Genomic DNA, 18,900 nt, shown 5'->3' on the forward strand with positions numbered 1-18,900 from the left:
TCATTTTACACATACTCATGCACGTAAGGCACCATTCTTCATCACCCATGACCTCTGACCTTGAGCCCCACTCCGCTTCACTCATCATCCCCTATTTGTCTCCCAGTGGCTAAGTCACCCCTGAAGTTTAACAGCTTCTCAGGTTGGGTGGAGGGATGAATACTTTCTTTTTTACTTTGAGGCAGAGTGAAATTCTACCTTAAAAATAAGACTGAGTTAAACAAGTTAAATTTGAACTAGTGTTTGACTTCTGTTACCTCATGAGTAGCCTTTTCAACCTGCTGGAGAATGCAGTGCCTCCCACGCACTATACATTCAGTGTTTTCTAGTCAGAGCCTAAGTCTATCCCATGTTTTATGTCCTCAAAAGTGGCTTCAACCTATACTTATAGTCAGCGCCTCAGGGCAGAATGTGGGAACAGAGACAGTCCTTGAACTTCATGCCAGCCGAGATCCAGTTTACTCACCGTCCTTTTGGCAAGACGGAAGGCGCTGAATCAAAAAAGCACATGCCTTGTAGATAAGCTCTTGATGAACTATTATTTCCTTCATTGTTAAAGGAGCACAGGGGATTTTAAATATGATAAAGATAGCTTTACAAATTAGTTTATTCATCTGTGTGCTGCATAAGACACATTGATTTGTTTTCAGGAGGCATTTTATACTGATTTTAGTTTAATCTGTTTATTAGATACTATTTACATAACACAACTTATTCCTGATAGTGGAGGGTGATAGATACAAGACCGCAGATAGGAGGACAATTAGAAGGAAGAGCAGGCTATTGGAAAATGACTCATTCAGAGGCAATGTCAAACCCTGAGCTCCTGGGCTTACGTCCTAACCCTCATGTCTTAGAATGTGACTGTATTCCACAGCAGAGCATTTGGAGAGGTAATTAAAGCAAAATCAGGTCAAGCAGGTAAGCCCTTCTCCAATATGCCTGGTACCCTTACAAGAAGGGAAGATTAAGAAAAACACATGTACAAAGGGAAACTAGGCAAAGCCACTTGCAAGCCAAGAAGAAGGAAGCCTCAAAAAAAAATTTTTTTTTTTTTTTTTTTTTACTAAATTGAGATCATGAACTTTCAGCCTCCAGACCACTGGGAGGCATTGTTTTCATTATTGTTTAGTCTGTGGTCTGTTGTTATGGTAGCCATCATCCTTGACATGCATTCATTCATTTATCAAATATGTATCGTATAACTACAGTGCATCAGATGGCTACTACTTTCATAGAACTTTCCATGGAGTATATGGTATTACACTTAGACTTCTTAACAGCTTCATATGTCTTGGCTTGAATATACAATGTACCCCATAGGCTCAGATGGAGACCCCCAAATCGTGACACTGTTTTAAAAGGTGGTTGAAACTTAAGAGATGGGGACTAACAGGAACAAATAGGTCCCAATGGCCATGCCATTAAAGGCTTTATCATGGTACTGACTCCATTCTTGCTCTCTGCATCCTCCTCACTTCAAAGAGAACACCCCACTCTAATTATATGTTCATACCTTGAGATGTCCTGCCTCATTGTGGGCCCAGAGTCAATGGAGTCAAGAACTGTAGAGGAAATCTCTGGCATCATAAGCCAGCAGAAGTCCTTTCTCCCATAGGTTGTTTCTGTCACAGAAATGATAAAAGTTACTCATACTTATGACGGAAATCACCATGGTTTTCATGGTACAAAGAGATAAACAGACTCTAACAAGCCAGCTGGATGGTCTAATATCCATAATACTACAGTGGTCCTAGGAAATCTGCCTCAGTATCTGAAATGGCTCAATCAATGAGTAGAAGACAGCAGTGGGGACTCAGAACTCATAAACTGACCAGTCATAGAAGGCCCTCCTTTATGAACCAGCCTCCATTAGATGACAGAGCAAGATCCATGCCAGTCCTCAGGGGAAGAACTGACTAGAATTCAGCAAAGTGGGGCCCTGACAAGGGTATAACTTCCGTACCGTCCTGGGAATCCAGGGACGGTATCCATTTTGTTTTGCAAACAGGTATGTGGACTCTGGGCCTCTCCTAGTTAGGTTCAAAGAACATTCTACCTATCTGCTGTATATAGTATGTTTGCCATCTCTTTGCAGAAATATTATCAAGACTCAAAAATTCTTCCCACAATATAATTTAATTTGGTATGAAAGCCAGTGAGGGGTCCAAATTTGTAGAATGATTAGAACAAAGCCAGTCACTTCAGTTGAAGAGACTTATATACTTGACTTGGAATTATAAAATTCCAATTGCAGTTTTCTTTGGGCAAGCATACACTGCAAAAAAATAGAAAACTTCACAAATCATCTCATCTAATATTTACAACATCCCAGTGAGACCAGAACTAGCATTTGCTGGACTTGGTTTGAGGAACTGTGTATAAACGAAGTTAATTAGGTTGGTCACAGTTCTACTGTCAATACCAAGCAAGGCCTGGTTTGAAGTTGACTACGTCCAAGGCTACATTCTTGTGCTCAGTTGCTATGCTCTACAACTTCCTAGACTAAGGGATCAGGCACACCCTGGTGAGGTGAGAGTACAAAAAAGACCGAGCTTGACAAGGAGTCCATTGCTTTTTTTTTATTTCCCATTACCTTTTCCTCCAACTCAGCAAGTGACTCTCTTTTAAGGTAGTGTTTTATAAAATTGGAACCAGAGCAAAGATCAGCCATGCAGCCCTGAATATTGCTCTAACCCTCAGTCCAGTGGCTGCCCCACAGATTTGAAAGAGACTACATCTATAGCAAGCATAAAAATCAACAGAGGACAAGTGGATCAGAGGAATCTGAGACAAAGAAGCAAGCTCCTCCAAATTGATGGAGGAAAACGTGGACTAAAAGACCTGCAGGACTTCAGAGGTTCTGGAAGTGTCCAAAATTATGCGTGATACACATAAAACACAGGAACGAGCTCCTAAGTGAACATCAAGGTGTCTCGAGAAAACGTCAAGGTGATTTGCTGAAAAAGTACTACAATTTAAGCATCCAGAAAACTGATTATTATAAATTCTCTTGTGTGTGCAAGGGATATCCCTCCTTGCATCTACTTAAGCTAGTTATATGCTCTTTGGCTAAACTGTTTTAACTGAAGGTTCAGCAACAAGGTAATACCAAAGATGAAAGGACAGCTCTGGACTAGCAAAGGATCACAGAAAGGCCTTCCTTGAGCCTTCTTCCTTCAGCTCTACTTCTCCCTAACTGCTACAGGCTAATGGAGACAAAGAGACACCACAGGCAGCCATGCCTAGAAACTTTTCTCCTGAATGATTCCATTTCCTATCAAGTGTTCACTAACCATCATGTAGGCCTAAGCCTTGCTATCTGTGACCGTGAACTAATTTGAAGGTAGAGCCTTGGCAGACATGATCAAGATTAAGTCAGATGGGAATATGGTGGACCCTAATGTAACCGTGGGGTTCTAGTATAAAGAGAAACTATGGAATGTGGACACAAAGGTGTTTCCACTCATGGAGGAAAAGAACGCAAGGTGAAGGAAGCAGAAGCTAAGAAATATTCAGACGCAGGCCAAGGAACATGTACTACCATCAAGCAATCTAAAAAGAGGTGAGAAGTGATCCTTGCATACGAATAATACCATACTTAGCAAAGAAGCTAAAGATATTCATTGCAAACTACAACACTTTGTTGAAAGAAAACAGATATGAATATAATATGAACGCACATCATATTCAAAATTATGTTAACATATTCATTTGTTCACAGTGATTTATAGACCTACTCTTGTCCCTATCAAAATCTCAGGGACTTTTCTCATAAAGTTGAGGGGTGCTCCTAAAATTCAGAGCTATAAAAGGCCCAAAGAAACCAACATACTCATACTACCAAAATTCTTAGCATATCACAAAGACAGGCTACATACTAGATGAGAGAAAAATGTTGGCAAAGAATGTATCTCATAAAGAGTTAATATTCAAAATATATAAATAAGTTCCTTGATATGAAAATACAACTTGATCATTAATGGGCAAATGATTCGAATAGCAATTTCTCCAAAGAAGTCATGCAAAGGAATTGAATAGATTTATTCAAGGAAGATATACGAAGGACAAGAATATAAAAGAATGCTCAACATCATTAATCAGCAGGGAAATGCAAATTAAAACCACAATGAGATGCTACCTCATATCTGTTAGGATAGCAATTATCAGATATAAAACACCGAACACTGAGTGATGGAGTTCACTGGAGTACTTATGTGATGTTGGCGGGGAAGTGAAATGGGTTATTATTGGAAAAACAGTATGAGATTTCCTTAGAAATTGAAGATAGGACTATTAGAGATCCATCATTCACAATTCTGGGTATTTATTCTGGGTTTCTATTTCTAATGTCAAAAGAATAGTTTGTTTCCCATGTTCACCAAGAGGTTGGAAAAAATTGGATCTCCATGGAAAGATAACTACATAAAGAAAATGTGCTATATGTATACCGTGAAGTCTTAGATTTACAAAAGGAAATCCTACCCTGTGTAGGAATGCTGAAGGAGCTTGAGGACTTTGTGATGAATGATATATGCAGTCCATTGTTAAAATTCTTTCCCTGGTAGAGATGTGAAAAATGTCTACCCATTCCTCTTAATTTCTAATGACAAATCAAAACACAATATCACCACAATTCACTCTGGGGAACCAATGAGTTCATTGGTCTTACTTGCAGACCTTGAATAAGGGGTTAGCAACAAATACATAGGGACCCAAGGTAGCTACACTGGAAAGACTTCACTCAGCGTAGATAATGGATTTCCCATAGCCAGAGAGATGGAACCCCTCTCCTATATCCTGTATACACGAGTCCCTTACTGAGACCCGAGACAATGTGAAATTAGGGCATAACTACCTACAAATGGCCGGGAAGAATGGCCAGAAACTCAAGTGAGAGTTCAATGGCAGGGCTCTCCCTCTCGCCCTTACCAAGAGGAAATGCAGGTAGTTCACAGGCCCAATCCTCATAGTCTCTAACAAGTAGATGAAGTTGATCCCATGACAGTGGTGGCAGTTTGGCTTGAAGGATAACACCTATTACATAACCATAGGAGGACAAACATCACACGCCTCTACTTGGAGAAAAATGGAAAGTAGTAAACAGAATAGACTGCCAGGGTCTGAGAGTGGCAGAATAAGAATTAATGGGTAGATACAGAGTTTCAGTTTCGCAAGATGAAAAAGATTTATTCTGCTATGCGGCAACGTGCACTTAGTTAACCCTTAAAATCCAGTGGATTCCATATTCGATGCTTTTCAATATAATACAAAATAATGGGAAGAAATAAAAACTTCCCTGGCTTTTAACAGAAGCTCCATTGACACTGTAATTTCAGACACTTATGCTCCAAAGATATGGGAGAATAAATTTCTGCTGTTTCACAAGTCAAGTTGTAATCATTTGTAACAACCACTCTACCATGGCTCCCCGTTAGAAGGAAGCAAGCATAGAGACAAACACCCAGATCGGCAAGCAAAAGAATAATTCCCCAAAGAAGTATCAAGAAGTGAAAAGAAAATGGAAAAAGACTTTCAAGTAAAGGAAAAATAAAATGTTTTCTCATGCACAAAGATGCCCAGGAAATAATAGAATCTTAAGAAAGAAGGGCAACTAGATATGGTGGAGAATGTAATCCTAGAATTCAAGACAACTGGTGGTTTGAGAAACATGGAGACTAAAATGAGAAACTGCTACAGCCGGGAATCCTCCCAGAGTGCTTTGCAACGATGGAAACCAAGACGAAAATATAGAGATAACTAAAAGGCCCAAGGGCTTTCATATAGAAACTCAGGAAGAGGAAATATATGGAAAATAATAACAAAGCCAATAAGATAAAGCAATTTGCTAGACTCAAAGAAGGACACGGGCTTCAGATTCCAAAGACCTGTGAACACTGAACAGTTGGCATAACGAGGACAATATTCAGTTTTAGGAATTTGGGTACCTCATGTTTGAGCTACTCAAAATAAGTGGGTTTTGAACTCTTACCTGTATGCTTGATGCAAAATACATCGCAGTGCTGAGAGAACATTCTATGGAATGTCTTTGGTTTCTGAAATGCAAGGAAAACCTCAGTGCAGAATCCATTCCTGGTTCTGAGCCAGTGTTTGTGACATATGGAAGTAGAGAGCCCATTTCAGAAGCTTGTGGTGCAATTGGAGTTTATTAGTCTCAGTAGTGTGTGTGTTTCTCCAAAGTTCATCCTGTTTGGCATAGTCTTGGCCTGGGACAAGCTAAAGCTTGCATTCCTGCCAAATGAGAAGGGAAAATCCACTTTAATTGCACAGGAAACACACAGAATGCTTTAAAAAAATACCCTGTAGTCATATGTTTGAATAAATATTATTGAAATGTTGACATTTATGTGAAAAATTATTGTTCATAAAATGGAGTAGAATGAGGATTATAAAAATGTCTTCCACTAGATAGCAAAAAAAAAATACTAAAGAGATTGGTTGATTTTTTTAATTAAAATAGTATTAATCTGAGATGGGAAATATTAATCTTATAAGAATGAGTTAGGCTGACATCTGGTGAGGTATAATGTCTCTTGGGAAGTAAACAGTTCTTAGGATTATTTCGTTAATCAACTCTAAGGAGAGGGGAATTAGACAAAACACCATTTTACATAGTAACCGAAACATATTTAATTTTGCGTCTCATTCCGTGTCAGCTTGTTGCTAAAGAAACTTATATTAAGACTTATAAAAACAGTTTTCAATCAATAATTGTTTGACAGTTACGATTCTACCGGGTACGCCTTTCAATTTTATAATTAGGGAAACACAGCAGATGGGACGCATGGATCAGAAACACAGTCGATTTTTCTATTATAGAAATAAATTGATATTTCCACAGCAAAAACATTTCTTCCAATGTCTCAGAACAACACTATTTATTTCCAGCAAGAAAGCAACTAAGTGTAGGTTTAAATGTTAGACAAATTACAGTAGTACTTACCAGGTTTTTTGTTTTTTTTTTTTAATTCTCTGAGTGATGCCAGGCTTGTTTAGCAACTCTCTCAATCTTCTCTCTCTCTCTCTTCTCAGGTTTCTGATTGGCTTAGAAGAAGCAGGTCTAATTCTTTACACAATCTTATTCCTCCCAGTTTAACATTACTGACAGTGGCATTAGTCAACACAATAGCGAAATCACAGATTTAGAAACTCTACAGAAGTAGGTATTAATTAATCTTAGCTTTAAATTTGTAGGCACCCTTGACTAATTCTGAAACTTCGGCTTTCTCAACTACAAATTAGAGTCAGCTTGATCTAGAGTCAAGTCTTTGAACCTCATTGTGGTTTGAATTAGAAGTACTCCCATAGTCATGGGCATGCGGTAGTCACTTGCTCTCTATGCAGTAGCACTACTGGGGCAGCCTTGGTGGTGCAACCTTGCTGGAGAAAGTAAATTGCCAAAGGTGGGTTTGGGAGGAGAAAAGGCTTGTACCACTTCCCTTTCCTCTCTCTGCTTTGTCATTCGTTTCTACGCCTCCATTCGGCCATCATGAAACTGTGCACCAAAACAAATTCCTTATTCTATAAGTTACTTTGGTTCTGGTGTTCTATCACAGCAACAGGAAGGTGACTAATACTTGGTAGGTTTACTCTGGCCACCACTCCTTGAATAACCCTGCTTTCCTTGGTGAACTGCCGTGTGAATGCAATGATTTGGTGTATGTAACCACATTATTAAAGCAGCAAGGGCATGCTTTAAATTTTCAATTGTTTTCCTTTTCCTCCCGCCCTCCGTGTGATAACCTTAGTAGGGGGGTTAGAAATAATCTATCAGACTGTAGAAAGTTGAGATCTACTTATGAAATGGTCAATTTTTTATATCCCGTCTTTCTTCTAAGAAAGTAATTCTGCCAAAATACCAGCTTTGTTCGTCAATTGCTGATGGAATCTGTATAATCAAATCAACCTCAAATTTGTTGAAATGACTTTTGCCCAACTAATGTGAAGAAGTAACAATAGTTGTTATGATTGCCTGATTACAGAAGCTTAATACCTGCTTGGATGTTTCTACCAAATCACAATTGTTATGACCATTATGCGATTGTCTCTCAAGGTTAAGGAGAGACCAGGCCTTCAGGATCTCACAAATTCTCTGTAATTCCTAACCTGTATTGAACTATCACAGAGAACACTGTATGTGACTAGGGTTGAATGCTAAGAGGTAGGAGTGTTTCAGTCTTGGTTTATTTACTGATAAGCTTGCTATTTTCACTCGAACATATCAACTGTAGATGCTGTCTGCTTCCTTTAGTATAGCCATTGGATTTTCTTTTTTAAAAAAAGGCTTGAATTACAATAAAATTTGGCCATTTCTTTAGCACCCAGGCCTTAGAAACTATCTCAAGGTAATGAAGATAAACAGTAAAACTGGAGAACATGGTAGAGCGCTTGCTTAGCAAGCGCAAGGCCCTAGGTTCAGTCCCTAGCTCTGAAAAGAAAAAAAGAAAAAAAGAAAAGAAAAAAAAAAAACAAAACTGGAGAACAGAAGTGGAGATTGTAAGGTTTTGACAAAAAGCTGTAACTGTTGTCTACCTATGTGGGTTAGATCAAACTTAGCAAAGATAATACTACAAGACTTTCTGTTCTTTGTCTCCAATGTAATATCGATGTTCCTTCACCTACTGGCAACATCGTGGTAGCCAGACTGCCTTTAACCTCATGATCCTCCAGCCTCAGCCTCCCAGGTTTGCAATTTCAGGCACATGCTCCCATACCAGACTGTCGGTTGGATTGATGTTTTTCCCACCAAGATAATTTTAGGACTTGCTTTGAATTATCAGAATCAACAGGATCAATGGTAACTTTCAATACTAATTTGCAAAAGGCCAAACATCTATACCTTCTTGGCTTTATTTGGGGCCCTTTTTAAAATGGCCATCATATTCTAAGAAGGTTCCTCCATAGGGAGGGGCACTTATAAATAGTTGATTATTAGACCTAGCTGTATCTGAACACCTTGGCCCATGAAACAATATGTAAGTGAAGGAACCTTCACATAATTCCAGGTCCTACAGTTCTAAGTCTTAATAGACTGCTTGAGTGTCCTTGAGTAAAGCCTTAGAAATTATAGAACTAAGACCCCTATCTCCATTCCTTGACTAGATTTCTAACCTACATACTGTATGTAATCTGTGAGCTTAACAAAGGAGTGGTTAGTGTTAGATTACACCACCCAATATGGTGGTTTGTAATAACATAGCATTAGAGGCTGGGATACGTACCATAGGTTAGACACATTAGCATGTACAGGGACAGTGCGCGCGCACACACACACACACACACACACACACACACACACACACACACATACACACTCAGTCTCACTTGCGGTAGAGAGTGAAGGAAAGGTTGAAAAAGAAAGGTAAGTCGCTGATATTCTATGTCCCAGTCTCTCTGGCCATCAGAGGATAGGGAGGTGAAAAACATACACTCAGATACCAAAGGTCCTTCCAGCTCTGATGTTCTGTCCTCCTTTCTCTTTAAGTAAAGCCAAGACTGAAGTCTTTCACTTTCTCTGAGGTATAAACATCACTGACAACTTCTCAAGAGTACTGGCATTTTAAGCAGAAGCCTTTGATGCAGAATTTCATAGCCAATGAACTATTTTCCTTTTCTCTCTCTCTCTCTCTCTTTCTTTCTTTCTTTCTTTCTTTCTTTCTTTCTTTCTTTCTTTCTTTCTTTCTTTCTATGGGGCAGGGAAGAAAGTGGTTCTGTAAGTCTTGAAGTTAAAAGTATCAGGACATCCCAATTATAAAGATGTGTTCTGTTTCATACAGTAATTCTTGCTTTACACACAGTATTGTTGTACATTGATGCTCTTCTGTGTTAGCATAGTTTCCTTGAATATTAAAAAATTAATATAGCCAGGTTGTTTTATTTTCAGGGGAGTGCCATGTTTTGGAGTACAAAAAGTGTTCCCTGAAGTGAGGTGTGAACGTTAACGTGTAATGGAGAATTCTTGTGCCATGTTTGATGGGGGATTCTTTATGTGAAGATTAACCAGAACAGAGTTTCGGTTTTTGCCCCCATCTGTTGTGTCCCAAATTACTTATGTTTCTTATTGTGTGATGGATAAGTCAGATCAAAGGAAAGACAAGCACTGGAAATTTGCAATCATAGCTGGGTTCAGAGATGACCAGAATAATTTGCCTTCATTGCCAAGTGACCTTGGGAAAGTCACCTAACACTTCTAATCTGTTTTCTGGGATGTGAAGGCAATTAGGGATTTTCTCATGTGTTTGTTTGTTTGTTTTGCTTTTTTGTCTCTTTGGACTATTTTGGTTTAAAAGGGAGTTATATACTTAGCACAATGCCTAATGTGTAAATCATTGATAAATGTTTGCTGGCTTTATTAATAACCCATTTCTATATCATTGTTGGCAAGTTCAAGACAGAGTGCCATTTTCCAGGTGATCTTAATGTATTAGCAGAAGTCTCAGGAGGAAAAGGAAAGTTGTGTGTGTGCATTCTTAGACATCTGAAGTTTGCAGTTGAGGTAATATCTTATAATAACACTTCCAGATTAGCTGTTTAACTTTCCATTTCTTCCTTTTTAATGTAAAAGTATTGTAGTAAAAAGTAATACCTATCAAGAAAAGTAGGAGACTGAAAATGAATTCTAATCCTTGGTAAGTTACTTATCTTCTTTGAAACTAGAGGCAGACACATATAAAGTACTCAATAAATATTTGCATGACAAAAATTCTAAAAATTATTATATGAATATTTACCTTCTTCTCTAAAGGGATTAAATGAGGTATGAAGTGAAAATATTTAGCTAATGATTACCACTTGGAAAATGTTAGTTTTCTTTATCCATGCACTTTGTAAAGTGCCAGACATTTTTTATTAAGATATTCCAAATTTGATCCGTTTTTTTTCTCATTTTAATAGAGCTTAATTCCTCTGTCCATCATATGGGTAGCCATACCTTTAGCTACTGAGCCAGCTTTACTGAATCTTCACTCTCTCTTAGAGGCTCTCTAAGAAAACATAATTACCAACACTGTTTTAGAGGCTTTCTGAAGATAGCTTATCAACCATAGGGCTAAAGCAATGGAGTTTCTTGCTGAAAATGAAGAATAGAGACAGAAACTAACTCTGTTCCCAATAAGAAGTGCACTTTTTTTAAAATTAACTTTAAACGTAGCTGTTTGTTTTTCTTCTCTCTCTCTCTCTCTCTCTCTCTCTCTCTCTCTCTCTCTCTCACACACACACACACACACACACACACACGCACACACACACACGGGGGGGGAGAGGGAGGGAGAGAGTTTGGGGTTCATACTCAATACGGTATGTCCTTATAACCTTGAATATTAAAATGGTCAAGGATTACCTCATCTGACTCCCTTGCATTGGAGGTAAATTTAGATATCCCTGCCTTCCTGAAAGAAAGTCATTTGTTAAATATTTAAAATTAAGGAATGGGGGCTGAGAGTTCAGTGTTCCTTTTCTTGATGCTTAATAGTTTCTCCTCTTCCACTTAGAAGCAACAAAATTTACAGCACACGACTCACCTTCCTGCCATAAATCTGGTGATCAATCTAAAAGCCCTGCTGTCTTCAGGCCATTTCTTAGGTAACCAATCCCAAGTGACCTTAATGGACAGCCCGTAACAGACAGAAATAAGCAATAGAAAGGAAGGGGGGGACACATAACTCTTATTTTGTACTATTTTCCCCAATATGTTTAAATAATTTAAAATGCCATCAAGAAACTAATCCATAGGCAGAGTATGAAAGCATTTACTCAGGGCTTTGCTTGTCTTATAAGAAATATCTTCAGTTTTTACCATGAAGTTAGTTCTGAGGCCGTAACTTGTTGAGTGAGTGAATCCAAATGTGAGGACCTCTAAGTTTCATTCTACTATGGAAATATCAAGAAGTACCTCTTTGAGAGATACATAGCAGATAATGTATAGTCATATAAGGAACTATGGTATTTCAAGCATTCATCTGAAACTCAGCCATTGGTGAAGCCTAGGAGCAACACATTACAAATCATGATCGTTGGGGAAAGATAGACAAGTGTTGTGTTCTTATTTATTCCAGTGAAAAATGAGGATAGAGATTGGGTAGAGTAGAAAAAACACACTGCCTAACAGGGACCATAGTGTATCAACAAAGATTATAAATAAGAGAAAAAAAGAATGAACTTTTCATATGTTAATATTTACTGTTACTCAGCAGGCCAATACTTTTATTCACACTAAAAATACTATAGCAGGGGCTGGAGATGGTTCAGTGTTTAAGACCACTTGATGCTCTTCTAGAAAACCTTGACACTCTTTGCTGCCTATACATGACACTTCAAAACCAACTGTAATTTCAGTCTCAGGGATCTAGTGCTCTCTTTTGGCCTCTGAGTGTCCTGAATACTCATGGCACACAGACACGCACTCAGGTAAAATACTCATAGATACAAAATAAAGGTCAATTTTTAAAAGTTTAAATACTAGAGAATGACTCACCACATTGACTATAGACTCATGTTTTAGAATGCTTGGACACAGGAAGCGACATTGTTAGGAGGTGTGTCCTTGTTGAAAGAGGTGTGTCTTTGTGGGAGCACGGTCAAGTCTCACCCTACTGCCTGCTGATCTAGATGTAGAACTTTCAGCTCCTTCTCTAGCACCATGTCTGCCTACATACTGCCATACCTCCCACCATGGTGATAATGAACTTAACCTCTGAAACTTTAAGCCAGCCCCAATTAGATGTTTTCTTTTGTAAGAGTTGTCGTGGTCACGGTATCTCTTCACAGCAATAGAAACCCTAAGGAAGACAGACGTTATGCTTCAGCTTGTAAAGGATTTGCTTTGCAATCATGAGGGCCTGAGTTCATTGCAGAAATCATGTTTTAAGAAGAAATCACATATGGTAGCACTTGTTTGGAAGTCCAGTACTGGAGAGGCAGAGGAACTAGCTGGAACTAGCTGGCCAGTCAGCCAGTAAGGCTGCTAAGTAAATTCCAAGCCAGTGTGACTGTATCTGAAGAATGATATCCAAGGTTGTGCTCTGACTGCCACATACATCTACACACATGCATGTGCACAGAAACACACCCCCCGCACACACACACATGGGTACTATATACAGCAATGAAGTGTTGAAGACTCCTGAATTGAAAAGAGATCAGGAATGTCAATGCAATTTCACAAAAGCTGGCACACTGAGTACTCTATGAAAAACAGAAAGGGGGAGAGGAAGAACATGACCCCTTCAGTGAAACAAAAATGCAGTCAAGCCGTGCTTCTCCCTTATTACCTGTGCAACCTAGAAAAGGCAAAGCATACTCTGTTCTCATCTTCAGCATAGGTAAGTCCCTTGAGGCTGAGCTTCGCATTCAAAAGAAGGACTTAGCAAACTGAACTACAATGGCATTTCATTCAAAGTACTGGGGACCCTTACATGGTTAATTAGACACTGAAAGAGGAGGCTGGAAAACAGTCCAGGGTTTGGAAGACTCGAGAAGATAGAAGAACCTGGACTCTGACCTCATAGGTAGCATTGAATATCCCGGTAAGATCACCAGTGTAAGGGGAAGCCCTGAGTCCTGCTAAGACTGAACCCCCAGTGAACGTGATTGTTGGGAGGAGGGCGGCAAAGGGGGGAGGATGGGGAGGGGAACACCCATAAAGAGGGGGAGGGGGAGGGGTTAGGGGATGTTGGCCCGGAAACTGGGAAAGGGAATAACACTCGAAATGTAAAGAAGATAGAAGAGACCTCAGAAAGGTGACACAGTGGCAATAAAGGCCATCAGAGCTGCTGGTACGGACATGACCAACAACTGGTTAACTCCAAACTCAACAGGTTTGAACCACTGGGCCACTAGTGTAAAAGTCCTTCAATGCGACTGCTATATCTCCCATGCACAGCTGGCAGCTATGCAGACCTCTTCAGCCATGAGCACTGGACTTGCTGTGATCACATGGATGAGTAATTGGGAACTAAGATGTGATTCTATGGTAGAATACAAACTTGCCTTTACTAAGGACCTACATTCAACTTCCACTACTACAAAATAATAATTGTCGTAGTAGTAGTAGTAGTAGTAGTAGTAGTAGTAGTAGTAGTAGTAGTAGTAGTAGTAATAATAATAATAGTATTTTTTGCTGACAGGTATTAGGAAGCAACTGCTTGTTTGAAGAGCAAGAACGAAAACAGAGAAAAAAGTTCCTCAAAATAAAGGTGGCACTCGAAACTCCTAGTCTTCGTTCAAAATATTATCTCCGGAACTGAACAAAGTTCCTGTGGCTACTCTTCTATTCCTGGCTCTATACTAAACTGAGGAATGACTAATGATGAAACAGGCTAATGTGGTATTATAGCTGCTCATAACGATATCACAGTATAATGGAGGAGGCAGAGAAGGAGAGAATCAGAATAATTTGAAATAGCTGAATAAAAAGGACATTATGATCTAGATTCAGAGAAGGAACAATTTATTGCATCTTAGATGGCTGGAAGAAATAGGAAAAGGAACTTCTCAAAGAAACAGTAGCCTCTATCCTTAGTCTTTCATTCTTTAAGGTACCAATTGCTTCCTGATTTACAATGCAGATAACAGGATCTGAAGAGAGAGAGGAATGAAACTCTGCAGGTGGACAAGAGGTTGCCAAGGGGAAGAATTCTTGTTCGTTTCTTTCTTCTTTGTCTCCCATTTCTATCCCTCTCTCAAGCCCAAAGGAGTTCTTCCTAGCCAAAAATTAATGGTTTCCTGCAAAGAAAAGTTATTGTGTTATTTATAGACCCCTTATTTCAATAGATGACTAGTATTTATTGAGAAGGTGGCTGGGATGGGACTTCCTAGGGGTTTAGTATTTGTGATCTAGCAGATAAGAAGGACATCTTGCTAGGTGATCTAGTGGAAGCTGTTAACCCCATGGAAACCAGGAAAGAGCCTAGGTAAACATGACCACAGATTTCATATGATATCATACAAATACCTGAGAAAGGTGTTCAGGTGTTGGCCATATTATTACTCCAAGTGTCATGTGAGAGAAAGTGCCTTCTACTGTAAGGAAAGTAAACTGGAAAGCTGTCAAAGACCAGCAGACACAAAGAAAGAAATAAAGAAAATTCAAGAAATGCAAGAGTTTAACAGTGTCAAGGAAAGCTTTCTGGTTCTTCCACAGTTGGCCAGTTGTTTTATTGTTTTATCAGAACCTGTAACTGTAGGTACCAAGAATGAGTTCTATATGTATGGAGTTCAAATCAGTAATTCTCAAACTTAGCTGGGCTTTGGAATCAGGTGAGTACATTGAAAAATCTAATGTATAGCTCTCATCCTGATGATATCCCATCATTTTATTGATATGGACTGTGGTTTGCACACTTAGACTTTCTATTCTTTCAGGAGGTTAAAATGTTACAATTAGTTCTCCAGGGTGTCACTTCAGTCTGGGTGAGTTTTGAGCCCTGAATTGTGCAACAAGATAGTATTACAAGACAGCTCTGTGTTCTCAAAAAATATACAATGAATGGTGAATATGGCTGTGCCAGCCACGGTAGGTGATTTATTGTGGCAAGAGGTATAGAATCAAAATTGGGTTTATCTACCTTAAACTGTAGGCTAGTCTTTTTACTAAAGGATATAGTACTAAATAACTTACACTAGTGGCTTCCAAATTCAAGGAACATGACAGGTATGGTGGCACAAACCCGTCATCCTGGCACTTAGAGGATGGAAGCAGAAGGATCTCAAGTTCAAGGTCATTCTTGGCTACAAGGTAAGTTCATTCTGTAGACCAAATGCATTTGGTAGTCTGATTTTTCAAAGTTTTATTGGAACGTGGCCCCACTCAGTCCTATGAGTATTTTCATGCTACATTATTGTATTGAATATACAACAAAGAGCTTATGAGCTATAAAAACAGAAATCCTCCATCTTTACAGAAAAAAAATCTCTGTGGTCTACTTACCAATTACATACATTGTATGTAATGTTTATAACAATGAAGACCTACTAATTTTTGCTGGTCTCTTCTCCATACTTAGATTTTATGTTTCATGTAGCTGAACTGCCTCTTGAAGTTGTTTTATTTTAATATACATATTTCACATTTTCTTCTTACTTTTCAAAGAACTTTGATGTGGTATTATCTCCCAGGCTCCAATGCAATATTGAACAAACAGAAGCCTCTCAAAAGACATTTGATTCACTAATTGCATTTGTTTTATTTATTTAAAGTTCCACCCAATTGGGCCACTGGTTACTTTTGTAGCTGAGGTGAGGGATCGTGAAGACAATCACAATTCCTTGAGTCAAATGGAAACAGACTATTTCAAACCGTTATGCAAAATGGCTTATTAAAAATATTTTTCCATCCAAATCCTTTATGTGAGCATTATGTGAGCTTTGCCACAAGAAACAGTATGGTCGATGTTGAAAGGAATATTTAATTGCCACTTTCAGTGCCATGATGATACATTCTTTTGTGTGTGTGTGTGTGTGTGTGTGTGTGTGTGTGTGTGTGTGTTATCCTAAACACTCAATTTTACCACCGAAGACTCAGGAGGCCAATGTTATGGTGAAAATCTTCTAGATCTGAAGGCAAAGTGAGAACCCAGCTTACCTTATTCCTAAACTGACTACCCAGAAATAAAGGGTCCTTTCTCTTTCTACAAAAAAAAAAAAAAAAAAAAAAGGAATATTTAGAGTCACTTCTGAATTAAAACCCCCAACCTGGCAACTTCCTAACTTTGAGGTTTGGCTATATGGTAAATATTTCAGAATCATTTAGAGCTAGACAAATTGAAAACATGTTTTTTCCTTCAGTCATACACCTGTCTTGCTTTCTACCTATCAGCAACAGAGGAACAATGGTTTAAAGTCTACTCAATTCCCCCATTCCTGGAAATGACATTGTGTGACTCACCTCTTCGAGTGGTAGATGAGAATGTGGGCCAGTCTGGAGCCAGGTGAGTTTGCTAAGAAAAATACAATTACATGAAGCAAATGCTGAAGACAGAAAATTAGGTTGCCGAGGAGACACACGCAGATCTGTGAAGCTCTGGAGTGACATGACATTTCTCGTCATTGATCTGACCTCCTTGGAGCTCCTATGTGTAATGAATGAAAGGCAACCCTCTCAATACTGTTACATATTTCATTTTTTGTTAAATGTACAGTTAATTTTAAATGATGCTTTCCATTTATTTCTTGCTTCTTATCATTTGAACCAGGGCTATGTCTTTTCTGCTCAGTAATTGAGTTGACCAGGGAGATTTCATTGCAAATGCAAGCTGAACAAGCTCTGACTACTTAATGTTGTGGCTCACGGTAAACCGATGTTGATATTTTAAGTGGGAGATTTATCTCTACCGTTAGCTCGTATGACTTCATCTTAATTCCAGGGATTGGGTGTTTTTCCGTTGGACCTTATCTTGTGCTATACTGTAGTAAAAAAAAAATGTGGTTAATTTATAGAAGACTCTGCTACAGGTATTATTTAGTTGGAAAAGATAACCAAGAGAGATATTAAAGAAAAAAAGTTGAGAAAAGCAGCTCCTAGCCACATGGCAAGCTCGAATAGTCACTAACAATTCTGAGCATCTGCTTCAGACAAAGACATGGGCTTTTTGTCCTGTAGTCACATGTTCAACAGCAAAACATTGTTTGTATTTCTGTGTTTCTATTTTGATATGAATGCAACTCATACTTCAGAAATTCACTTCTAATTTAACAACGGATATGGACACTTATATTTGGACACTAAACTTTGGTTTATTGTTTGTTTGTTTGTTTGGTTGGTTGGCTTTTGAAGGTTTTCTTTGATATAGGGTCTAACCATGTAGATCAGGCTGGCCTTAAATTCATGATCCTCCTACCTCAGCTTCCCAAATGCTGGGGTTATAGGTGTGCATAATCACACTAGGCTTGCACACTCCTCAGAGTTTCAGAAACAAAATGGCTGGCTGACGGATAGCAATACTCTGCAAACAGCACTTTTTTTTTTTAAAGATTTATTCATTTATTATATATAAGTACACTGTAGCTGTCTTCAGACACACCGGAAGAGGGCATCAGATCTCTTTACAGATGGTTGTGAGCCACCATGTGGTTGCTGGGAATTGAACTCAGGACCTCTGGAAGAGCAGCCAGTGCTCTTAACCGCTGAGCCATCTCTCCAGCCCTGCAAACAGCACTTTACCCCATTTGATCATCGTAATGATTCTAGAATGCACACATGGCAGATGTTAAAATTGATATCTAGTAGATGAATAAGATAAACTTCAAGGGAAGCAAATATTCCCATACTTCCAACTGGCTGGTATAGCTTCGTAAGAGCCATGTTATTCTTTTTGGAAAGAGGGAGCTCCAGTTTACTTTCCATTGCTATGATAAAACACTGGCCAAAAACAACTTAGAGGAGCAAAGGATTCGTTTACGTTTACTCCCAGGTCAGAGTCCATCATTGAAGGCAGTCAGGTCAGAAAACACAAGGCAGGAACTTGGAGGAGTGGACTGAGGAAGAAGGCTATGTTCAGGATAACACATTGGCTCATGTTCTGCTGCCCTCTCTTATACAACCAGGACCACCAGCCGAAGCATGCGTTCATCCATCGTGGGCTAGTCCTTACTACATAAATCAATCGAGATAATCAAGTAGACATAGCCAAAAGACATATCTGATCTGAACAATTGCTCAATTGAGACTCCTTCAGACGAAGCTAGGCTGTGCCAAGGTGACAGTAGGGGATAACCAAGACAACAGCATGACGGATCATAACAATTTTCCTCTGCCCTTCCCTATTCCACGGTCTATCCAGATTCTGGCTTTTCCCTTAGAATTAATTCCTAGTTCAAATCCTCCCTGTCTCTACCACAAGGCCCTTGGAGAACATTACAAAAGTTAGCTTCCTTCTTTGTTCT

The sequence above is a fragment of the Rattus rattus genome, chromosome 17, assembly GCF_011064425.1.
Source record: "Rattus rattus isolate New Zealand chromosome 17, Rrattus_CSIRO_v1, whole genome shotgun sequence".
Taxonomy (NCBI): Eukaryota; Metazoa; Chordata; class Mammalia; order Rodentia; family Muridae; genus Rattus; species Rattus rattus.